Source organism: Mustela lutreola, chromosome 2 (assembly GCF_030435805.1).
Source record: "Mustela lutreola isolate mMusLut2 chromosome 2, mMusLut2.pri, whole genome shotgun sequence".
NCBI classification, from domain to species: domain Eukaryota; kingdom Metazoa; phylum Chordata; class Mammalia; order Carnivora; family Mustelidae; genus Mustela; species Mustela lutreola.
In genome coordinates this window covers 65,202,758-65,229,134 of record NC_081291.1, presented here as the reverse complement: position 1 = coordinate 65,229,134, position 26,377 = coordinate 65,202,758, and the positions used below count along the sequence as shown (strand labels likewise).

At 40.3% G+C, this 26,377-nt stretch overlaps 1 protein-coding gene across 3 annotated transcripts in view; it reads left to right on the top strand.

Moving 5' to 3' along the window:
• LOC131824343 (cytosolic 10-formyltetrahydrofolate dehydrogenase-like) overlaps positions 1–21,622 on the top strand; it is a 96,092-nt gene extending 74,470 nt beyond the window's left edge. The window contains exon 4 of one of the 3 annotated variants that reach the window (XM_059162012.1): positions 21,463–21,622. The gene's annotated coding sequence lies outside the window, so the exon portion shown is untranslated. Of the gene's footprint in view, positions 1–1,519; positions 1,796–11,445; positions 13,256–21,462 lie in introns of those variants that run through there. The other 2 variants (XM_059162009.1, XM_059162010.1) reach the window with 2 other exon arrangements.
• The last annotated feature ends 4,755 nt before the right edge of the window (positions 21,623–26,377 follow it).

Genomic DNA, 26,377 nt, shown 5'->3' with positions numbered 1-26,377 from the left:
GTATCTTTGGGGTAAATACCCAGTAGTGCAATTGCAAGGTCATAAGGAAGTTCTATATTTTTAATTTCTTTTTTTTTTTAAGATTTTATTTATTGATTTGACACAGAGAAAGAGATCATAAGTAGGCAGAGGCAGACAGAGAGAGGAGGGATGCAGCCTCCCTGCTGAGCAGAGAGTCCCATGCAGGATTTGATCCCAGGACCAGGAAGACACAAAGAAATGGAAAAATGTTCTATATTTTTAATTTCTTAAGGAATCTCCACACTGTTTTCCAAATTGGCTGCACCAACTTGCATTCCCACCAACAGTGTAAAGGGGTTCCCCTTCCTGCACCTCCTCTCCCAAAGCATGTTGTTCCCTGTCTTGCTAATTTTGGCCATTCTAACTAGCGTAAGGTGGTATCTCAATGTAGTTTTAATTTGAATCTCCCTGATGGCTAGTGATGATGAACGTTTTTTCATGTGTCTGATAGCCATTTGTATGTCTTCATTGGAGAAGTGTCTGTTCATGTCTTCTGTCCATTTTTTGACATGATTATCTGTTTTGTGTGTGTTGAGTTTGAGAAGTTCTTTATAAATCCTTTATAATCCTGGATATCAGCCTTTTCTCTGTCATTTGCAAATATCTTCTCCCATTCCATGGGTTGCCTCCCATGCAATGGGTTGTTTTGTTGACTGTTTCCTTTGCTGTGCAGAAGCTTTTGATCTTGATGAAGTCCCAAAAGTTCATCTTCGCTTTTGTTTCCTTTGCCTTTGGAGACATATCTTGAAAGAAGTTGCTGTGGCTGATATCGAAGAGATTACTGCCTATGTTCTCCTCTAGGATTCTGATGGATTCCTGTCTCACATTGAGGTCTTTTATCCATTTTGGGTTTATTTTTATGTACGGTGTAAGAGAATGGTTGAATTTCATTCTTCTACATATAGCTGTCCAGTTTTCCCAGCACCATTTATTGAAGAGACTGTCTTTTTTCCACTGTATATTTTCTCCTGTTTTGTCGAAGATTATTTGCCCATAGAGTTGAGGGTCCATATCTGGGCTCTCTACTCTGTTCTACTGGTCTATGTGTCTGTTTTAATGCCAGTACCATGCTGTCTTGGTGATCATAGCTTTGTAGCAAAGCTTGAAATCAGGCAACATGATGCTGCCAGTTTTGTTTTTCTTTTTCAACATTTCCTTAGCAATTCGGAGTCTCTCCTCATTCCATACAAATTTTAGGATTATTTGCTCCAGCTCTTTGAAAAATACTGGTGGAATTTTGATCAGAATGGCATTAAAAGTATAGATTGCTCTAGGCAGTATAGACATTTTAACAATGTTTATTCTTTAGATCCAAGAGCATGGAATGGTCTTCCTCTTTTTGTCTCTTCTTCAATTTCTTTCATGAGTGTTCTGTAGTTCCTCAAGTACAGATCCTTTACCTCTTTGGTCAGGTTTATTCCCAGGTATCTTATGGTTCTTGGTACTATAGCATATGGAATCAATTCTCTAATTTCCTTTTCTTTATTTTCATTGTCAGTGTATAAGAAAGCAACTAATTGCTGCTAAAAACATTGGGGTACAGATGGCCCTTCTTTTCACTACATCTGTATCTTTGGGGTAAGTACCCAGGAGTGCAATTGCAGGGTCATAGGGAAGTTCTATTTTTAACTTCTTGAGGAATCTCCACACTGTTCTCCAAAGAGGCTGCACCAACTTGCATTCCCACCAACAGTGGAAGAGGGTTCCCCTTTCTCCACATCTCTTCCAACACAAGTTGTTTCCTGTCTTGCTAATTTTGGCCATTCTAACTGGTGTAAGGTGATATCTCAATATAGTTTTTTTTTTTTATTTTTTATTTTTTATAAACATATATTTTTTATATACATATATTTTTATCCCCAGGTCTGTGAATCACCAGGTTTACACACTTCACAGCACTCACCAAATCACATACCCTCCCCAATGTCCATAATCCCACCCCCTTCTCCCCAACCCCCTTCCCCCGGCAACCCTCAGTTTGTTTTGTGAGATTAAGAGTCACTTATGGTTTGTCTCCCTCCCAATCCCATCTTGTTTCATTTATTCTTCTACCCACTTAAGCCTCCATGTTGCATCACCACTTCCTCATATCAGGGAGATCATATGATAGTTGTCTTTCTCTGCTTGACTTATTTCGCTAAGCATGATACGCTCTAGTTCCATCCATGTTGTTGCAAATGGCAAGATTTCATTTCTTTTGATGGCTGCATAGTATTCCATTGTGTATATATACCACATCTTCTTGATCCATTCATCTGTTGATGGACATCTAGGTTCTTTCCATAGTTTGGCTATTGTGGACATTGCTGCTATAAACATTCGGGTGCATGTGTCCCTTTGGATCACTACATTTGTATCTTTAGGGTAAATACCCAATAGTGCAATTGCTGGGTCATAGGGCAGTTCTATTTTCAACATTTTGAGGAACCTCCATGCTGTTTTCCAGAGTGGCTGCACCAGCTTGCATTCCCACCAACAGTGTAGGAGGGTTCCCCTTTCTCCGCATCCTCGCCAGCATCTGTCATTTCCTGACTTGTTGATTTTAGCCATTCTGACTGGTGTGAGGTGATATCTCATTGTGGTTTTGATTTGTATTTCCCTGATGCCGAGTGATATGGAGCACTTTTTCATGTGTCTGTTGGCCATCTGGATGTCTTCTTTGCAGAAATGTCTGTTCATGTCTTCTGCCCATTTCTTGATTGGATTATTTGTTCTTTGGGTGTTGAGTTTGCTAAGTTCTTTATAGATTCTGGACACTAGTCCTTTATCTGATATGTCGTTTGCAAATATCTTCTCCCATTCTGTCAGTTGTCTTTTGATTTTGTTAACTGTTTCCTTTGCTGTGCAAAAGCTTTTGATCTTGATGAAATCCCAGTAGTTCATTTTTTCCCTTGCTTCCCTTGCCTTTTGTGTTGTTCCTAGGAAGATGTTGCTGCGGCAGAGGTCGAAGAGGTTGCTGCCCGTGTTCTCCTCAAGGATTTTGATGGATTCCTTTCGTACATTGAGGTCCTTCATCCATTTTGAGTCTATTTTTGTGTGTGGTGTAAGGAAATGGTCCAATTTCATTTTTCTGCATGTGGCTGTCCAATTTTCCCAGCACCATTTATTGAAAAGGCTGTCTTTTTTCCATTGGACATTCTTTCCTGCTTTGTCGAAGATTAGTTGACCATAGAGTTGAGGGTCTATTTCTGGGCTCTCTATTCTGTTCCATTGATCTATGTGTCTGTTTTTGTGCCAGTACCATGCTGTCTTGATGATGACAGCTTTGTAATAGAGCTTGAAGTCCGGAATTGTGATGCCACCAACGTTGGCTTTCTTTTTCAATATCCCTTTGGCTATTCGAGGTCTTTTCTGGTTCCATATAAATTTTAGAATTATTTGTTCCATTTCTTTGAAAAAGATGGATGGTACTTTGATAGGAATTGCATTAAATGTGTAGATTGCTTTAGGTAGCATAGACATTTTCACAATATTTATTCTTCCAATCCAGGAGCATGGAACATTTTTCCATTTCTTTGTGTCTTCCTCAATTTCTTTCATGAGTACTTTATAGTTTTCTGAGTATAGATTCTGTGTCTCTTTGGTTAGGTTTATTCCTAGGTATCTTATGGTTTTGGATGCAATTGTAAATGGGATTGACTCCTTAATATCTCTTTCTTCTGTCTTGCTGTTGGTGTAGAGAAATGCAACTGATTTCTGTGCATTGATTTTATATCCTGACACTTTACTGAATTCCTGTATAAGTTCTAGCAGTTTTGGAGTGGAGTCTTTTGGGTTTTCCACATATAGTATCATATCATCTGCGAAGAGTGATAATTTGACTTCTTCTTTGCCGATTTGGATGCCTTTAATTTCCTTTTGTTGTCTGATTGCTGAGGCTAGGACCTCTAGTACGATGTTGAATAGCAGTGGTGATAATGGACATCCCTGCCGTGTTCCTGACCTTAGCGGAAAAGCTTTCAGTTTTTCTCCATTGAGAATGATATTTGCGGTGGGTTTTTCATAGATGGCTTTGATGATATTGAGGTATGTGCCCTCTATCCCTACACTTTGAAGAGTTTTGATCAGGAAGGGATGTTGTACTTTGTCAAATGCTTTTTCAGCATCTATTGAGAGTATCATATGGTTCTTGTTCTTACTTTTATTGATGTGTTGTATCACATTGACTGATTTGCGGATGTTGAACCAACCTTGCAGCCCTGGAATAAATCCCACTTGGTCGTGGTGAATAATCTTTTTAATGTACTGTTGAATCCGATTGGCTAGTATTTTGTTGAGTATTTTCGCATCTGTGTTCATCAAGGATATCGGTCTATAGCTCTCTTTTTTGGTGGGATCCTTGTCTGGTTTTGGGATCAAGGTGATGCTGGCCTCATAAAATGAGTTTGGAAGTTTTCCTTCCATTTCTATTTTTTGGAACAGTTTCAGGAGAATAGGAATTAGTTCTTCTTTAAATGTTTGGTAGAATTCCCCCGGGAAGCCGTCTGGCCCTGGGCTTTTGTTTGTTTGGAGATTTTTAATGACTGTTTCAATCTCCTTACTGGTTATGGGTCTGTTCAGGCTTTCTATTTCTTCATGGTTCAGTTGTGGTAGTTTATATGTTTCTAGGAATGCATCCATTTCTTCCAGATTGTCAAATTTATTGCCGTAGAGTTGCTCATAGTATGTTCTTATAATAGTTTGTATTTCCTTGGTGTTAGTTGTGATCTCTCCTCTTTCATTCATGATTTTATTTATTTGGGTCCTTTCTCTTTTCTTTTTGATAAGTCGGGCCAGGGGTTTATCAATTTTATTAATTCTTTCAAAGAACCAGCTCCTAGTTTCGTTGATTTGTTCTATTGTTTTTTTGGTTTCTATTTCATTGATTTCTGCTCTGATCTTTATGATTTCTCTTCTCCTGCTGGGCTTAGGGTTTCTTTCTTGTTCCTTCTCCAGCTCCTTTAGGTGTAGGGTTAGGTTGTGTACCTGAGACCTTTCTTGTTTCTTGAGAAAGGCTTGTACCGCTATATATTTTCCTCTCAGGACTGCCTTTGTTGTGTCCCACAGATTTTGAACCGTTGTATTTTCATTATCATTTGTTTCCATGATTTTTTTCAATTCTTCTTTAATTTCCCGGTTGACCCATTCATTCTTTAGAAGGATACTGTTTAGTCTCCATGTATTTGGGTTCTTTCCAAACTTCCTTTTGTGGTTGAGTTCTAGCTTTAGAGCATTGTGGTCTGAAAATATGCAGGGAATGATCCCAATCTTTTGATACCGGTTGAGTCCTGATTTAGGACCGAGGATGTGATCTATTCTGGAGAATGTTCCATGTGCACTAGAGAAGAATGTGTATTCTGTTGCTTTGGGATGAAATATTCTGAATATATCTGTGATGTCCATCTGGTCCAGTGTGTCATTTAAGGCCTTTATTTCCTTGCTGATCTTTTGCTTGGATGACCTGTCCATTTCAGTGAGGGGAATATTAAAGTCCCCTACTATTATTGTATTGTTGTTTATGTGTTTCTTTGATTTTGTTATTAATTGGTTTATATAGTTGGCTGCTCCCACGTTGGGGGCATAGATATTTAAAATTGTTAAATCTTCTTGTTGGACAGACCCTTTGAGTATGATATAGTGTCCTTCCTCATCTCTTATTACAGTCTTTGGCTTAAAATCTAATTGATCTGATATAAGGATTGCCACTCCTGCTTTCTTCTGATGTCCATTAGCATGGTAAATTCTTTTCCACCCCCTCACTTTAAATCTGGAGGTGTCTTCGGGCTTAAAATGTGTTTCTTGGAGGCAACATATAGATGGGTTTTGTTTTTTTATCCATTCTGATACCCTGTGTCTTTTGACAGGGGCATTTAGCCCATTCACATTCAGGGTAACTATTGAGAGATATGAATTTAGTGCCATTGTATTGCCTGTAAGGTGACTGTTACTGTATATGGTCTCTGTTCCTTTCTGATCTACCACTTGTAGGCTCTCTCTTTGCTTAGAGGACCCCTTTCAATATTTCCTGTAGAGCTGGTTTGGTATTTGCAAATTCTTTCAGTTGTTGTTTGTCCTGGAAGCTTTTAATCTCTCCTTCTATTTTCAATGATAGCCTAGCTGGATATAGTATTCTTGGCTGCATGTTTTTCTCGTTTAGTGCTCTGAAAATATCATGCCAGCTCTTTCTGGCCTGCCAGGTCTCTGTGGATAAGTCAGCTGCCAATCTAATATTTTTACCATTGTATGTTACAGACTTCTTTTCCCGGGCTGCTTTCAGGATTTTCTCTTTGTCATTGAGACTTGTAAATTTTACTATTATGTGACGGGGTGTGGGCCTATTCTTATTTATTTTGAGGGGCATTCTCTGAACCTCCTGAATTTTGATGCTTGTTCCCTTTGCCATATTGGGGAAATTCTCCCCAATAATTCTCTCCAGTATACCTTCTGCTCCCCTCTCACTTTCTTCTTCTTCTGGAATCCCAATTATTCTAATGTTGTTTCGTCTTATGGTGTCACTTATTTCTCGAATTCTCCCCTCGTGGTCCAGTAGCTGTTTGTCCCTCTTTTGATCAGCTTCTTTATTCTCTGTCATTTGGTCTTCTATATCACTAATTCTTTCTTCTGCCTCATTTATCCTAGCAGTGAGAGCCTCCATTTTTGATTGCACCTCATTAATAGCTTTTTTGATTTCAACTTGGTTAGATTTTAGTTCTTTTATTTCTCCAGAAAGGGCTTTTATATCTCTCGAGAGGGTTTCTCTAATATCTTCCATGCCTTTTTCGAGCCCGGCTAGAACCTTGAGAATTGTCATTCTGAACTCTAGATCTGACATATTACCGATGTCTGTATTGATTAGGTCCCTAGCCTTCGGTACTGCCTCTTGTTCTTTTTTTTGTGGTGAATTTTTACGTCTTGTCATTTTGTCCAGAGAAGAGTAAATGAAGGGGCAAGTAAAATACTAAAAGGGTGGCAACAACCCCAGGAAAATATGCTTTAGCCAAATTAGAAGAGATCCAAAATCGTGAGTGGGGAGAAAGGGGATAAAAAGAGGTTCAAAAAGGAAGAAAGAAAAAAGAAAAAAAAAAAAAAAAAAAAAGAAAAGAATTTTTTTTTAAAAAAGAAAACACCTAAGAAAAATGTAAAAATATATATATATATATATTAGATAAACTAGTAAAAAATCGTTAAAAAAGAAAAAGGTAACAGTTAAAAAAAAAAAAATTTTACCCGAAGGCGAGAAAAAAAAAAAATGAAAAAGAAAAAATTAAATTAACTGCAAGACTAAAAAAAATCACAGGAAAAAAGCCATGAGTTCCGTGCTTGGCTTTCTCCTCCTCTGGAATTCTGCTGCTCTCCTTGGTATTGAAACCGCACTCCTTGGTAGGTGAACTTGGTCTCGGCTGGATTTCTTGTTGATCTTCTGGGGGAGGGGCCTGTTGTAGTGATTCTCAAGTGTCTTTGCCCCAGGCGGAATTACACCGCCCTTACCCGGGGCCGGGGTGAGTAATCCGCTCGGGTTTGCTTTCAGGAGCTTTTGTTCCCTGAGCGCTTTCCGTAGAGTTCCAGAGGACGGGAATACAAATGGCGGCCTCCTGGTCTCCGGCCCGGAGGAGCCGAGAGCCCAGGGCCCCACTCCTCAGTGCGCCCTCAGAGAACAGCGCCCAGTTACTCCCGTCTGCCTGACCTCCGGCCGCGCTCCGAGCTCACCGAGCCTGCGACCGGTTCAAGGTAACACGGAGCTGCGAGCTTACTGTCGGCTCTGTCTCTGTAGCCGGCTTTCCCGTTCCAATACCCGCAAGCTCTGCGACACTCAGACACCCCCGATCCTTCTGTGACCCTGCGGGACCTGAGGCCACGCTGACCCCGCGTGGGCTTCGCTCCGGTTTAGCCTCTGGAGCGATGTCCCTCCGCGGAACAGACTTTTAAAAGTCCTGATTTTGTGCGCGGTTGCTCCGCCGCTTGCCGGGAGCCGGCCCCTCCCCCCGGGGTCTATCTTCCCGTCGCTTTGGATTCACTTCTCCGCCGGTCCTACCTTTCAGAAAGTGGTTGTTTTTCTGTTTCCAGAATTGCTGTTCTTCTTCTCTTCGATCTGCCGATGGATTTTCAGGTGTTTGCAATCTTTAGATAAGCTATCTAGCTGATCTCCGGCTAGCTGAAGCAGTCTCAGCTTGCTACTTCTCCGCCATCTTGACTCCTCCTCTCTCAATATAGTTTTAATTTGAATCTCCTTGATGGCATGGTTGCCAAACTGTGGAAAGAACCAAGATGCCCTTCAACGGACGAATGGATAAGGAACATGTGGTCCATATACACTATGGAGTATTATGCCTCTATCAGAAAGGATGAATACCCAACTTTTGTAGCAACATGGACAGAACTGGAGGAGGTTATGCTGAGTGAAATAAGTCAAACAGAGAGAGTCAACTATCATATGGTTTCACTTATTTGTGGAGTATAACAAATAGCCTGGTGGACTTGGAAAGTTAGGAAAAGGGAGTTGGGGGAAATTGGAAGGGAAGGTGAACCATGAGACACTATGGACTCTGAAAAACAATCTGAGGGGTTTGAAGTTGGCGGGGGGGTGGGGTGGGTGGGAGGTTGGGGGAACCAGGCGGTGGGTATTGGAGAGGGAACATATTGCATGGAGCACTGGGTGTGGTACAAAAACAATGAATACTGTTGTGCTGAAAATAAATAAAAAATTTTTAAAAGAGAAAGCAACTGATTTCTGTACATTGACTTTGTATCCACATTACTGCATTGCTCTAGGAGTTCCAGTAGTTTGGGGGTGGAGTCTTTTGGGTTTTCCATATAAAGTATCATGTCATCAATGAAGAGAGAGAGTTTGGCTTCTTTATTGACAATTTGGATACCTTTTATTTTTCTTTGTTGTCTGATTGCTGTTGCTAGAACTTCTAGTACTATGTTGAGCAAGAGTGGCAAGAGTGGGCATCCTTGTCGTGTTCCTGATCTTAAAGGGAAGGCTGTCAGCTTTTCCCCATTGAGGATGATATTTGTTGTGGGTCTTTCATAGATAGATTTTATGAAATTCAGGAATGTTCCCTCTATCCCTATACTTTGAAGTGTTTTAATCAGGAATGGATGCTGGATTTTGTCAAATGCTTTTTCTGCATCAATTGAGAGAACCATGTGGTTCTTCTCTCTTCTCTTATTGATTTGTTCTATAGATTGATTGATTTGCAAATGTTGAACCGTCCTTGTAGCCCAGGGATGAATCCCACTTGGTCATGGTGGATAATCTTTTTAATGTGCTGTTGGATCATGTTTGCTAGGATCTTGTTGAGAATATTAGCATCCATATTCATCAATGATATTGGTCTGAAATTCTCCTTTTTGGTGTGGTCTTTGCCTGGTTTGGGGATGAGGGTAATGCTGGCTTCATAAAAAGAGTCTGGAAGTTTTCCTTCTGCTTCAAATTTTTGAAATACTTCAGGAGAATAGGTGTTATTTCCTCTTTGAAAGATTTGTAGAATTCCCCAGGGAATCCATCAGGTCCTGGGCTATTGTTTTTTGGGAGGTTTTTGATCACTGCTTCAATCTCATTACCAGATATCAGTCTATTCATGTTGTCAGTGTCTTCCTGGTTCAGTTTTAGGAGTTTATAGTTTTCCAGGAATGCATTCATTTTATCGAGGTTGCTTAACTTATTGACATATAATTGTTGATAATAAGTTCTGATGATGGTTCCTAATTCCTTGGTGTTAGTTGTGATCTCTCCCTTTTCATTCATAATTATATTAATTTGGGCCTTCTCTCTTTTCTTTTGGATTAGTTTGGCCAATGGTTTATCGATCTTATTGATATTGATTCTTTCAAAAAACCAGCTCCTAGTTTCATTGATGCATTCTACTGTATCTCTAGTTTCTATCTCATTGATCTGTGCTCTAATCTTGATTATTTCCTTTCTTGTGTGTGGAGTTGGCTTAATTTGTTGTTGATTCTCCAGTTCTTTAAGGTGTAGAGACAGCTGGTGTATTCTGGATTTTTCAGTTTTTTTGAAAGATGCGTGGATGGCTATGTATTTCCCCTTTAGGACTGATTTTGCTATATCCCATAGGTTTTGGACAGATATATCTTCATTTTCATTCCTTTCCTTGAATTATTCCTTGAAAAGTTCTTCTTTGATCTGCTGGTTGATCCAAACATTCTTAAGCAAGGTGGTCTTTACTTTCCAGGTGTTTGAGTTCCTTCCAAACTTTTCCTTGTGATTGAGCTCCAGTTTCAAAGCATTGTGATCTGAGAATATGCAGGGAATAATCTCAATCTTTTGGTATCAGTTGAGCCCTGATTTGTGACCCAAATGGAGAAGGTTCCATGTGCACTTGAGAAGAATGAGTATTCTGTTGTTTTAGGATGGAATATTCTGTGTATATCTATGAGGCCCATCTGGTCCAATGTGTCATTCAATGCTCTTGTTTCTTTTTTTTTTAAATTTTTTAAAATTTATTTTCAGCATAACAGTATTCATTGTTTTTGTACCACACCCAGTGCTCCATGCAATGCATGCCCTCTATAATACCCACCACCTGGTACCCCGACCTCCCACCCCCCGACCCTTCAAAGCCCTCAGATTGTTTTTCAGAGTCCATAATCTCTCATGGTTCACCTCCCCTTCCAATTTCCCCCAACTTCTCCTCTCTATCTCCCCATGTCCTCCATGCTATTTGTTATGCTCCACAAATAAGTGAAACCATATGATAATTGACTCTCTCTGTTTGACTTATTTCACTCAGTATAATATCTTCCAGTCCCATCCATGTTGCTACAAAAGTTGGGTATTCATCCTTTCTGATGGAGGCATAATACTCCATAGTGTATATGGACCGCATCTTCCTTATCCATTCGTCCATTGAAGGGCATCTTGGTTCTTTCCACAGTTTGGCGACTGTGGCCATTGCTGCTATACACATTGGGGTACAGATGGCCCTTCTTTTCACGACATCTGTATCTTTAGGGTAAATACCCAGGAGTGCAATTGCAGGGTCATAGGGAAGTTCTATTTTTAATTTCTTGAGGAATCTCCACACTGTTCTGCAAAGAGGCTGCACCAACTTGCATTCCCACCAACAGTGGAAGAGGGTTCCCCTTTCTCCACCTCCCCTCCAACACATGTTGTTTCCTGTCTTGCTAATTTTGGCCATGTAGCGCACCTGTTCCTGATTAAAACGCTTCAAAATATAGGGATAGAGGAAACATTCCTGAACTTCAACAAACCTATCTATGAAAGACCCACAGCAAATATCATCCTCAATGGGAAAAAGCTTGCAGCTTTCCCTTTGAGATCAGGAACAAGACAAGGATGCCCACTTTCACCACTCTTGTTCAACATAGTATTAGAAGTCCTAGCAACAGCAATCAGACAACAAAGAGAAATAAAAGGTATCCAAATTGGCAATGAAGAAGTCAAACTCTCTCTATTCGCAGATGACATGATTCTTTATATGGAAAACCCAAAAGACTCCACCCCTGATCTACTAGAACTCATACAGCAATTCAGCAACGTGGCAGGATACAAAGTCAATGTGCAGAAATCAGTGGGTTTCTTATACACTAACAATGAAAATACAGAAAGGGAAATTAGAGAATCAATTCTATTTACTATAGCACCAAGAACAATAAGATACCTGGGAATAAACCTAACCAAAGAGGTAAAGGATCTGTACTTGAGGAACTACAGAACACTCATGAAAGAAATTGAAGAAGACACAAAAAGATGGAAGAAGCTTTTGATTTTGATGAAGTCCCAAAAGATCATTTTTGCTTTTGTTTCCTTTGCCTTTGGAGACATACCTTGAAAGAAATTGCTGTGGCTGATATCGAAGAGATTACTGCCCATATTCTCCTCTAGGATTCCTGTCTCACATTGAGGTCTTTTATCCATTTTTTTATCTTTGTGTACGGTGTAAGAGAACGGTCCAGTTTCATTCTTCTACATATAGCTGCCCAGTTTCCCCAGCACCATTTATTGAAGAGACTATCTTTTTTTCCACTGTATATTTTTTGCTGTTTTGTCGAAGATTATTTGCCCATAGAGTTGAAGGTCCATATCTGGGCTCTCTACTCTGTTCTACTGGTCTATCTGTCTGTTTTAATGCCAGTACTGTGCTGTCTTGGTGATCACAGCTTTGTAGTAAAGCTTGAAATCAGGTAACGTGATGCCCCCTCCCGTTTTATTTTTGTTTTTTTAACATTTCCTTAGCTATCCTTTTTCTCTATATGTTTGTCCTCCAGATCACTAATTCTATCTTCTATCTCAGTTGCCCTAGCTTTTAGAGAATTTAGATTAGATTGGAACTCGTTAAGAACATTGTGAACATCATCCCTTGTGGCTTTCACTTCTGCCCTAATCAATCCCATTTTATCATCCATAGCTTTCTCAAACCTAGCTATTGCCTGGATAATTATTAGCCTAAATTCCCTTTCCAACATATTGTCTATGTCCATACCCATTAGCTATGTTGCAGAAGGCCCAGTCTCTGAATTTTTCTTCTGTTGGGCATTCCTCCTCCTAGTCATTTTGGGAGAGATGGCTGAATGGATGTGTAGCTGAATGTATGCTTCTTAGCAATCAAGAGTCCCCACCCAAAAGAAAGAAAAAAGAAAAAAAAAAAAGAGACAGGAAAAAAAGGATAAAATGAAAGAGAATGCCCAGCCCAAGGTAAAATTTATGAAATATACAAAAATGGACAAACAAAAAGACCAACAAAAGTAGATGACAAGAGAAAAAAATATAAAAACAAAAAAAGAGAACCTCGTCAAAAGGAACCCAAACTATAAGATTTATATACTACCAGGACAAAAACAAATACACAGAAACACTGGTAGGAGAAAAAGATGGAAGAGTGGTTATAAATTCTCAGTGTGGGTGAGGAAGGTTATTTTGATTCTTCCTGGATGTATCTTGATATCTTTGTTAAAGGACTCAACTTTCCTAAGATAAAGGGGGATTAAAGACTAGTTTACCTATAGGTGTAGCATTGATTGGGGAAAAGGGATTACTTTGATGCTTAACTCTATATGAATATTTTAAAAAAAGAATAAACTAAAATAAAATAAAATTTAAAAAATTAAACACAAGTATATGTATCAAAAAGTTCAGGTTAGAAGGTTATTATGGTATTTGATGTATTGGACATCTCACTGTGATGGTAAATAGGTTAAAAAGTTATATATTTTAAAAAACGAACCAGAATTGTGGGAATGAATTAAAAATAAAAGTTTTATCTATGAAGTAGTGGTGGTTGTCTTCTTGTCTTTTTTTTTTTTTTTTTTTTTTTTTGGTCGTCTTTCTCAGGGAGGGGCCTGCTGCATGGGTTTTCAGGCAATGTCCCTAAAGTTAAGTCCTCCTGCCCCCATCAAGGGGGTGGTTTCTGAGGAAACTGGTTTTTTAGTTTTTTGTTCTCTGGAGGTTTTTTTGTTCATTTGTTTTCTCTCCCCTTGACAGCTTTTGATGGTTTTTGGAGGTTTAGAGGAAAGCAAACTGCATCCAGACCTCCCTCACAGAGAGAAGCCTCAGTCTGTTCCCCTCTGGGTGCTCCAGAGCACATAAATTCCCCCTCGGCCACTGGCAGAGCACCTCAATCATGGTCTCTGGGGTCACAGAACTCCTGCTTGTACCCCAAACCTCGATAGCTGTGGCTGTCTGGGTAGCTCAGGACCGCCAGGGAGGTCCCAAGCAGGGAGAGCACAATGAGATTTTCCCACTGGCTCCGGCTGGGAGTGCTTAGATTCTCTGTGGTCCAAGAGAGTTCCGGCTGGTGCCTGCATGCATCTCTCTCTGGGTTGTGTGTGGGGCGCGACTCAGACTCTGGTAGCCGGGGCACACATGTAAAGTATGAAAGGCTGTGCCAGCCTGCACACACCTCTCAGTGGGGGGGCATTGTGGGGTGCAACTCAGGCTCTGGTAGTGTGCAGCCTGGAGAGTGCAAAGGCTGTGGTTCCACTGGCTGGCAAAGCTCCCTCACTCTCATGGGAACTACCACCCAGACGCTCTCAGGTGTGCTGGCAGCTCAGGGACCAAGATGGGGCTTCTCCACTGCACTCTCTCTGGCTCAGTGCCAGGGGTGGCTGTCTTCGGTCCAGGGACTTAAGCCCCTGTCCCTGTCCCTAATCACACAATTTCCCTCCACGCTCCTTTGCTCTTTTTGAGTGCTTTCAACCAGACTCCAAGTTAATGCTGTTTCCCAGTCGCAGGGCACTCTCATATTGGGGTATTATTTTCCAGTGGGCTGCTTCTTTTGGCCCCCCCTTTTGTTTATCTTCTGGTATCAGTCCAATGTTCCCTCTCTGCTTTATCTGACCCCTGGCATCTTCTGCCCCCGTAAAGATCCAGAAGTGTATAATTCTAATTTCAGGCTGATTTCATGGGTGATCAGAGTTCGTTGGTAGGTAATCAGCTCACTTAAGGGTACAGGTTGAAACGGCGCCTCCTCCTAGTTTCCTGCCATCTTGTTGAAAAGACATTTGGCTTTCTTGCTACATGGAGACTATTTGGTATGAAAGAGTCAGTCTAAAAAATGATTAACACTAACATGCATGCTATGTTGTAATGACAGAGTCCCATGACCTCTCCTGCATCTTTAAGGTTCAGCTAAATGCCACTCACGTCTTTGTACACCAGTTCTTCCCCTTGGATGCCCATAGGCTGCTACTGTACTGATCATGTTTCTGTAAGACTTTCTACTTTACTGGGAGACTGAAATCAATCTGAGGCAAATATCCTATTATAGTTGTTCACGAATCAATTATCCTAAAGGAAATCACTTATGGAAGACTTGAAACACTAACATCATACCATTTAAAAATGCCCATTTTTTTTCTTTTCATTGAAATTCAAATTTGTTAACATATAGATTTCATTTCAGGAGTAGAATTTCATGATTATCCATCATGTGGTATCCATGTTTCCCTTCCAGTCTTCCCATCCTTTGTATTATGTGGGGTGTGTGTGTGTGTGTGTGTGTATGTCTGGGCATGTTTGTGTGTGTCCATGTATGTCCACTAAGTTATGGACTTATTATCCCATAGAAGCCATCGAGCCAGTGGAAGGTTCATTAAGGAGATGAGCCAGGGAGCATGAGCTGACACTCTAACCCAACTGTGCAGGGGATTTGCAACAAGGGTGTTAGGCACCAAGCTCACAACTGAGGTTTCCATTGAGTTCCTATTTCCTACTGTTCTTTGGGTGTGTGATTGCAGGAGCCAAGCATTTGTAAGGCTTTGCAAATGTCCTCAAATACACTGAAATCTCTCACGGCTTCTCTGCTTCAGCCAGAAATGACCTCAGCACTGACAGATGTTACTTGCACTATCTATCTTGCATGGGCCCTCTCATTCCTTAGAATCTAATCTGTGGGCTGACCAGGACCACACGAGCTTTCTAGGTGCATTGCACATCAGTGCTAGGCCTCATAAGCTCTGAAGTGCCCCTATAACTACCCGGCTTTATGAGGCCATGGAGGCTTCCTTCTAATGTTTTGGCTGTCTGGAGGATCTCTGTGGACTCTGATAACTACCAATCATGGATTCAGATGCAGAAACACCTTTGCTCTTTAATGACCCTGTGGCTAAGAGATAAGTGCAGGTCAGTAGCCCAGAACATCAACAGTGGGACCTAGGCCTTGGTTCACATTGTGGCCTTTCCATGTAGGAAGTCAAGAGCTAGGGCCATTCATGTCGGCTCCATCTCTGGTCATGGAAAGGAATACTGAAACATTCCCCAGATACAAATGCAGAGGAGGAGGATGAGTCAATGTAGGCAAAACATGCACGTGAGGAGTATTTTCATTTTTCTCTTTAGAAAGCCAACCCTTGCACAGTACTGGTTAAGTGAGATAGAGCTCCTGAGGGAACATGCACACACATACACCCCCATACACTCGTGCAGTCATGTTTACAGTCATGCTGCATAGACTCATACATAGACAGCCTTCTACCCTCATACCAAAAAATCACACCTAATTTAATGACTTCCTTCTAGAGTCTATGGAACATGGTTATAGTTTTCACAATAGAGGTGGTTTATATCACTTCCCTTTACCCACATTGTCTGTGGGAACCTGGACCCTGTGAAGGAATAAAAATACATCAATGTGGTTGCACTGATTGTAAAAAAAAAGGTCCTGTCCCCACATAGGAAGTTATTCCTAGGGGGAACTTGAGGGGAAGCTAGTAGAAATTTTCTGTATTATCAGTTCAACCTTTATGTCATGTAAACCTCTTCCAAATTCTGTCCATTAAGTTTTAAAGGTTTAAAACAGTGACTCAGGGAGAGATCTCTATCTCCCTATATTCCAGATTCAGATAAGTTCTAAGATTTACCTAGAGATGTTGTTTCCTTTTTTAAATTAAAAAAAAATTTTTTTTAGTGTTCAAAGATTTGTTTATGCACCATACCCAGTGCTCCATGCACTGGGTGCATGCAATATGTGCCTTCTTTAATATCCACCACCAGGCTCAACCATACCCCTACCCCTCCCTTCCAAAACCCTCAGGTTGTTTCTCAGAGCCCATAGTCTCTGATGCTTTGTCTCCCCCTCCAATTTCCCCCAATTCACTTTTCTTTGTTGTTTCCTGTAAGACTGAACCGGACTTTGAGTTCAATACTACCACTAGTTGACTTAGTAAATTTAAATTTGTACACATGAAATTACAGAAAAATGTGCCATCACATTTTTTTTTTTTTTGCTTTCTCATTAGCATAAGTTACTTAGTGAGAGAGAGAGAGAGAGTATTCTGGATCAACATAATGAAGAAATTTCCACAATAACTTCTTTTGGCTTATCAGTGGGTTGGACCCTATTGTGGGGCCAGAAGCAGCCTTGTCTGGTCTGTCTATTGATGATAGGTGATTTTCCTGAGTTGGCTGGAACATTGTCTTCTGTGTCCTCCAGATACAATCCTGGGAAAGAGGTAACAGAGGAGATGGCTGTTGGCAAATTACAGGCAGAAGACCAGAGGGAAATTTGTCATACTTTATACATGGTTCAGTCCTCTGATGCCTTCTTCCTCAGCTGCCCAGCAGAGACTCATGGATCAAAGTGGGAGTTATGAAGATGGTACAGAGTGTGTGCACTTAAAACCCCACACCAAACAGGTTTTATGGGAAAATACATTTCTTTAGCTGAGACACTAGAGAAATGCCACACAGCACAGTGAGCATATGTGATTGCCTAGGTTCACATTCCACTTCAGAGGAACATGTCCCTCAGAGATTATGGGGACACCCCTATACCTCAGTTCCCTCATCTAGGATGTGGAAATGAGGCAACAACTTACTTGGCCCAAGTAAAGCCATAAGGAAAGGAAAGGACTGGTGCTTGACCATTGTTCTGTAAGTGTCCAGCTTTTAAATGACTAGAGAATGAGCTGGGCAGTTGGTAATGGGTGATGCCAGATAGGGAAGTTGGATGGCTCCACAGCAAGGGAAGATTGAAGCTTAGTGCTTAGCCTTGTCCTTAGCCATGGGACCTATCTTTCCCATGGCTAAGGACACAGCTCATGGGGAATATGTATTATGGTCTGCTATGATCTCACATCAGCAATGTTAACATGGTAGCAAGCAGGGATCCTCACCCATGTTTTACAGTGAAGCTGTTGGAAAATTCATCAGAATTGTTGAAACTTAGGGAAGTTAAAATGTGAGGAGCAGAATAAACTTGCCCAGAGTAGCCACAGTGATGAATGATGGATCTGGAGCAGGAATGTAGTTAGATCCAGGGCATGGGAATCCCTGACCACCTGAGACCTGCCTGGGGCTCTTGTGAAAATGCCCCAGACCCCTGAACCATGATTCTCTTCAGTTTATCCATGCATCTTGCCCCAAGCTTTCTATGGCATAGGGTGGGTGCCCTGGAAGAAGCATCTGACCAGAGAAAAATCCAAATCTTAACTCAGACTTATAACTCTATGAATCAGTCCCTGACTCCAGAATGGTGTAATGAATTAAATCTGTGATTCTCAGAGACTTGCTTTTGATCTGGCAAAGGTCTGAGGGGCTTCAACTAAGGCCTGGCCAAGAGCAGGCCTGGCTACCCTGGCTCGGTCCGCATCTACCTGCCCCTTCTGTCCTCCTACATATTCTGTCCCGAGTCTCAGTATTGCTCATCCTCTCCAGATCACACAATGGCAGGGAAAAAGCTCGTTCCTCCTTTTGGAAGATTCCACAGCTTGGAGATCCCACCCCTGGACTCTGAGAACATCAGGCAGAATATTCATTCCAATGACATTGTCCCTTCTCACCAACAGTCTTCAGCATCACTCAAACAGCCAACGAATGTGTCCACAGTAGCCCACAAAATTCCATAAGAATTTCCAGTTTCATTCCTTATGAAAACCCCTGTGTTCAGACTGCTAATAATTGCCCTCAAATTCTGATATGTGCTGGTCACAGTAATTTTCCTCTAACTCTCCAAAAGTAATGACTATTGCTGCAGTGGCAACATCCTCCTGATCCATTGAAGGCAGTATGGTGTGTTTCTGTGTGTTCTTTGTAAGAATGTGTACCACACTGGTAATTGGAAATAGAACATTTTCCTAAATATCAGGAGAGTAAAAGCAGTCAACTTGATAGAAGAATGACAAACATACAAACAGTAATGCGAAAATTATAAAATACATTAAGGTAACCCCATAGACAACTGGGAGGGTGCAAAAAAAAAAAGTTAAGTATATCTTAGTGAGAGTTACCTAGTCCATTTGATGAAACAGCCTTTAGAACATGAATATGTACATACCGATAGAACAACAATCCAGATTTCCCATCGTAGGAAGCCTCTTCACTTATTACTACTCAGCTTCCTCTCATTGCAGAGAGTGACAGTTGAAATGAAGGGCACAGGATATATCATCACATTCCCATGGTGACGGGTCATTTTACACCTTTCCGAGTGATTGTGCCTCTACACAGTATGGGTCCAGGTGCTGCGCTCAGTGTCTGTCTCCATATTCATTTGTGGCCTTAGGAAGACAGATTTGTTTCACAAACCGATCCCAAGTCCACATATTGTTATTCTGTTTAACAAGTTCTGTGAGAGAAAATATCCTGCAAGCCAAATAGAGCTGACAGAGAAAATTTCACTATGATTCACAGAGTAAAGCTAGCATGTGGAGAATAAAGAGAAGATTCCTTCTTGGTCTAAAACACCATTTACACCCATTTTCTCTATTCCTGAGCTACCAGACATTTCTAGAACAAACAATAAAAATTAATTGCAGAGGATGAAAATAAGCAATAGTAGAATATTGAATTTTAAATGTCATATTTTCTTTGTTTCAGCATATGATTTTTGAATTATAGATATTTTCTTACTCTCTGTTGATGTACATTTATTTTTCCTCCTGTACACAGTAAACCTATGCTTTAGGTTATCTCATTTGTGTGAATTCCCTGAACATCTTCCCTTGTCTCTCTGCATATGGAAGAATGGTTATTCTCTGAGTAATGAAGAAAAAAGAATATGTGTTCACCAGCAGGTTGGTTGAAAACACATAATTGGTGCTTTCCTAAACATCTTTCAGATAAGCAACACTCTGGGATTATATGTGTGCTCTGGCTCCTAATCCTAAACTTAATCATACCCCTTCTGATCCTGTGGCTGTGAAAACTTGCCAAGGAAGTCATGTGCCCAGCCCCCAACCAAATTATGAGTGAGCATGATCGTATAAAGAAGAGAGTGTTATCAATTTAAAGCACATTTCTCAGTGGAAAGAAGGCTAGGTTGTGGAGAAAGGAGAACCCTCTTACACTGTTGGTGGGAATGGGAGATGGCACAACCACTTTGGAAAACATTATGCAAGTTCCTCAAAAAGCTACAACCAGAGCTACACTATGACCCAGCAATCACACTACTGGGTATTTACACCAAAGATACAGAGATACTGAAAAGAAGGGCCACATGCTCTGCAATGCCCATAGCAACAATGTCTATGAAAGCCAAACAGTAGAAGGAGTGGAGATGCCCTTCAAGAGAATGGGTAAAGAAGATGTGGTCCATATATACAATGGAATATTACTCAGCCATTAGAGAAGATTAATACCCAACACTTGCACCAACATGGATGGAACTGGAGAAGATTATGTTAAATGAAGCAGAGAGACAATCATCTTGTGGTTTCACTTGTTCGTGGAACATAAGGAGTAGGATGGAGGACATTAGGAGAAGGAAGGGGAAAATGAAAAGAGGGAAACCATGGGTGGAGAAGAACTATAAGAGATAATGGACTCTGGGAAATAATCTGTGGATTTTAGGGGGGGGGGAGTGGGTGTATCGGTGAGCCCATATGGGTGATGGGTATTAAGAAGAGCACATATTGCATGGAGCACTGGGTGTTATACACAAACAATGAACCGTGGAACACTATATAAAAAACTAATGCTGTGCTGTAGGGTGAGTAAGAAAAAAAAATAATAATGAGGTCTTTCCAAAATTAAAAAAAAAAAGTCAGGCTGAAAGGGTTGAAAGAACCACTGTCTAGGGGCGCCTGGGTGGCTCAGTGGGTTAAAGCCTCTGCTTTCGGCTCAGGTCATGATCCCAGGGTCCTGGAATGGAGCCCCACATCGGGCTCTCTGCTCAGCAGGGAGCCTGCTTCCTCCTCTCTCTCTGTCTGCCTCTCTACCTACTTGTGATCTCTGTCTGTCAAATAAATAAATAAATCTTAAAAAAAAAAAGAACCACTGTCTTTTATGCTACATTGAAGAAATGTAATCAACACCCCCCACACACACACAAAAAAAAAAAAAAAAGGAAGGAAAGGGAAAGAAATGGTAACAAGTTTTAAAATTTCTTCATGCACATACTAGTTTAAAACATTGCCACTAGCAAGATTACCACTCCAAAATCTGTGATATATGACATATCTCTCTGGACAGGGCCAAGGCAAGTCAACATAGGTTGGCCTCCTGCCTCCATCACTATGTGGTTCCTGAAGAGTACACAGGTTTAACAGGTCTTTGAGAATGATGATAAGAGCATGAAACTCATCATCTACCTTAAGTGTTGCTCTGTCAAGGAATCTTATTCTCCACTCATACTTTAAGTTGCATGATTGGGATACCCCTAGAAATTTCTGCACTTTTTCCATTAAACAGTGCACATGCTTTATCTACTAAGGGATTTGTGAACAGGGTGTCTGGAGATCAATTTCCCCTTCAGACTTGGAGCTTAGCAGTGAATGAGGTCAAACTTATTTGGTTCCTTCCAGCTCTTTGCTCACCTGAAGGGTGATGGGTCATACTAAAGTAGCATAATGCTGTCTCCAGGCACAAGTCCATGTATCCTCCTACCCTCAAATCTAAATTCCTAAATCTCTCACAAGAAAATGCTTTCTTCTTAAAGTGGGCAGCATAATGGAACCAGCAACAAACATGATTCAACTGAAGAGAATCCATGTAGACACTTCCTCCATTCTCATAGACTTGGGTTTCTATGTATTTGCCCACAGGAATCTCAATGTTTTGGATTTGTGGATGCAGCTGCAGGCCTGGTTGGGGATGTGGAGTAGTTTCTGTCACAAGGACCCATTTCCGTTCTCATTTGGGAGAGTGGTGAAGGGAGCACACTGTGGTAAGTTTCCCTCTCAGGTTCCAACATTTGCATTTGTTCTGCAGGGTACAGTGAGGCCCTGAAGAATCTGAGCATGATAAGAATGTGGACTGAGCAGCTACCACCACATTCCTGCTGAACAAAGGAAGGCAAAGGGAAGCAACAGGTAAGAGGAAATATAATCTTACACTTTTAGCTTGAGGAATTCTAATCAATGAGAAATAGTCAATCTAAAAAGGGGCAAACGCCAAAATGTCTGCTGGTTTTAATGATGGAGTCACATGCCCCATGGCTGCTTGAGGTCCAACTAAATTGCAACTATATGTTTCACTTTTCTAAGACTTTTCCAAAGACCATGAAGCACTTGAGCAGAAGTAAAAAATAATCAGCTATGAAGAAAATCCAAAGCCCAGTCAGGGTGACTTGTCATTTCATACCCTCAGACATCTCTCATCCAAAAGACAGATTAAGCATTGGTGAGGATGTGGAGAAATTAGAGCCCTTACACACTGTGAGCAGGAACAAAAAAGGGTATAGTAATTTGGGCAAGAGTGTTGCAGAAATTTAAAAAGTACAACCCAGGTACCACGTGACCCAACAACTCCTAGGCATATACCTAGAAGAACTGAAAGCATATGGCCACACAAAACCTTACCCATGAATGTTCCTAGCAGCATTATTCATAATCATCCCAAAGTGAAATCAACCCAAATGTTCTTCCACTGAGAACAAACTGTGTAGTATTTATACAGTGGAATACTGATCAGCCAAATAAAAGACAGGAAGAACCCACTCATGCTACAACATCGATGGACCTTCAAAACATTATGCTAAATAATGTAGCATATTGTATATGCTACATAATGTAGCTCAGCGAAAGCAAACTGAACCAAAACAAACCAAAACAAAACAAACTCCACCAGTTCTTAGGAAAGGTTTTGAATGGAGTGATTGAACCTCTGAATAAGAAATTAGACTCACATTTCTTACGGTTCCACCTACAAAGGTGACATGAAAAATGATACAGCCTAGGTAATGATGTATCTTTTGAAGGCATCCATTTTTGAGAGCAACAATATTAAGACATAGATCCGATGCAATCACGAAGTGTTAGATCTTCCAGAATCCCAGAGAAAAAACTTGGAATTCAGATTCCATTGCATAGGCACTGCACTGAGTCCTCCTTGTAATGGGAGCATCAAAAGGGATGCTATGACACATAGTGAAAAGTTCAAAGCATGCAATGTTTCACAAGGCTATTTGTCATAGAGAACAAAGTGGTGGTTATTGAAGTGGAGCTGAGTTGAGGGAAGGGCAAACTGTGTGAAGGGAATTTAGAGTACCCTGATCCTGATGAGCAAGGAATAATGCATCGAATTATACTGGAATTAAGAGAGAAAAATGAAATTACCCTGGAATTAAGGGAATATACTGGAGTTAAGAGAAGAAAATGTAATAACATAAAGTGAAATCAAACCAGAGAACATTTTAAAAAATCTGAAAGGTGATTTGTTGGCCCTGGATCCATCTAAAGTATCCAGGATGTAGCAGACATTGATATGGATCAGGGCAACCAGCAGGCAAAGTCACAAATAATTGTAAAAACTTCAATATTGTGTGCAGTGAGAGTTCACGGGCATGTGTCTATGAAATTTTATCAGATGAAAGTGTACCTTCCACAAGTATTCAAAAACACATAGAGAATTTAGGCCCTTGTCAGAAAGGTAGGTGGCTACACCTCAACCACAACTCAACAGAATGACAGGGATAGGAACTCCAAACAAAGAAAAATCCCAGACACAGTGGCCTCTCCTGCAGCTCTAATAGATATGAATCTAAGCCACATATCAGAAATGGACTTTAATATAGTAGTTATGAAGACAATAGTCAGACTGGAGAAAACTATTAATGGCAACATAGATTCATTAAGGGCAGAAGTGAGAGCAGACTTGGCAGAACTTAAAAATGCTATCAGTGAGATCCAATCTCATCTAGATACTCTAACATTTAGGGTAAATGAGGCAGAACAACAAATTAGTGATCTTGAAGACAAACAGATAGAAAAGAAGGAGCAGGAACAAACAGTTTAGAATCCTTGAAAACAGATTTAGTGACATGAATGACAGCATGAAACATTCCACTCTCAGAATTTTGGGGATCCTTGAGGGGCTGGAGAGAGAAAGTGGAATAGAAGATATATTTGACCAAATCTTAGCCAAGAACTACCCTAATCTAGTGAAAGAAACAAGCAATCATGTCCTAGTGACAGAGAGGACACCCCTCAAGATCAATGAGGGCAGACCAAGGCCCAGGCATGTAATGATAAAACTCACAAATCTTAGAACCAAGGAAACCATTTTAGAGGGCAGTTAGTGAGGAGAGATTCCTTATGTATAGAGGGAGGAAAATCAGGATAACATCAGACCTGTCCACAGAAACCTGGCAAGCCAGAAAAGGCTGGTAAGACATAGTCAGGTTACTAAATTAGAAGAATAGTCAGTCAAGACAAGTCAGACAAGACAAGACAAGTCAGTCAATGACAAGCAAGGCTGTCATTCAGAATAGATGGAGACATAAAAAGCTTCCAGCACTGGCAGTGTCTGAAGAAATATGTGACCACTAAACTGGCTCTGCAAGAAATTTTAAGGGCAGGGGGTGTTCTATTAAAGGGGAAAGACCCCAAGAGTGACAAAGAACAGAGATATACAAAGGCAATCTGTAGAAAACAAGGACTTCACAGACAACATGACGATGATAAAATCCTATCAGTCAATAATCACTCTCAAGATGAAGGGCCTAAATGATCCCATAAAGTGGCACAGGGCTGCATATGGATAAAAAGACAGGACCCACCCATATGCTGTCTACAAGAGATGCATTTTGAACCTAAAGATACATCCACACTGAGAGTGAAGGGATGGAGAATAATCTTTCATGCTAACAGACTTCAGTAGAAAGTTTGGGTAGCAATTCTAATATAAGACAAATTAGATTTTAAGTTAAAACTATAGTTAGAGATACAGAAGGACACTATATCATCCCTAAAGGATCTATCCAACAAGAAGAGCTAACAATTGTAAATACCTATGCCCCCAACATTGGAGCAGCCAACTACATAAGCCAACTGTTAAGCAAAATAAGGAGACATATTGATAAGAATATCTCAACTGTAGAAGACCTTTACACTCCATTCTCAGCAACTGACAGATCATCTAAGCAGAAAATCAGCAAAGAAATTTAAGAGCTTTGAATGACACACTGGCACATATGGACCTCAATGATGTACACAGAACATTCCACCTTAAAACAATAGACTACTCATTCTTCTCCAGTGGACATGAAACTTACTCCAGAATAGACCATATACTGGGTCACAAATAAGGGCTCAACCAAAACCAAAAGACTGAGATTATTCCCTACATATTCTCAGACCAAACTGGAACTCAATCACAAGAAAAAGTCTGGAAGAAATTCAAACAATTGGAAACTAAAGACAACCCTGCTCAAGAATGTTTGGGTCAACCAGGAGATCAAAGAAGAACTTAATCAATTCATGGAAATCAATGCAAACAAAGACACATTGATCCAAAACCTATGTGATACAGCAGTGTCATTCCTAAAGGGGAAATACATAACCATCCATACCTCACTCAGAAAAGTAGAAAAATCCCAAATAAACAAATTATCTTTACACATTCAAGATCTGAAGGATCAGCAACAAATTAAGCCTACCCATGCACAAGAAGGGAAATAATTAAGATTAGAGCAGAGATCAATGAATTAGAAACCAGAAACACAATAGAACATATTAACAAAACTATAAGCTGGTTCAATGAAGGAACTAATAAGATGGTTAAACCAGTGAACAGACTTACATAAAAGAAAAGATAAAGGACCCAAATTAATAAAATTATGAATGAAAGGGGAGAGATTGTGACTAACATAAAAAAAATAAATACAATTCTGAGAAATTGTTATCAATAGCTATATGACAATAAATCAAGCAACCTGGCAGAAATGATGCAATCCTAGAAACCTATAAACTATCAACACTGAAATAGAAAGAAATGAACAACCTAAATAGACCCATAGTCAGTAACGAGATTGAAACAATGACCAAAAACCTCCCCCAAAAAAGAGTCCCAGACCTAATAGATTCCTTGGGGAATTCTACCAAACATTAAAAGAAGAAATAATACCTATTCTCCCAAAGCAGTTTCAAAAAATAGAGACAGAAGGAAAACTTCCAGACTCTTTCTGTGAGTCCAGCATTACCTTGAGTCCCAAACCAGGCAAAGACCCCATCAAAAAGGAGAATTTCATACTAATATACCTGATGAATATGGACCCCAAGATTCTCAACAGGATCCTAGTTAATAGTATCCAATAGTACATTGAAAGGATTCCCCATGATGACCAGGTGGGATTTATCCCTGGGAAGAAAGGGTGATTGAATATTTGCAAGTCAATCAATGTGATAGAAAACATAAATAAGAAAGAAGAACCACATCGTCCTCTCAATTGATGCAGAAAAAGCATTTGATAAAATACAGCATCCTTTCCTAATTAAAACTCTACACAGTATAGGCATAGAGGGAACATTTCTCAACGTCCTAAAATCCATCTATGAAAAATCCACAGGGAATATTATTCTAAGTGGGGAAAAGCTGAGAGCCTTCCCATTGAGATCAGGAATATGAGAAGTATGCCCACTCTCACCACTATTGTTGAACATAGTACTAGAAGTCCTAGCAATAGCAATCAGACAACGACAACAAAATAAATAAAAAATATTCAAATTGACAAAGAAGAAG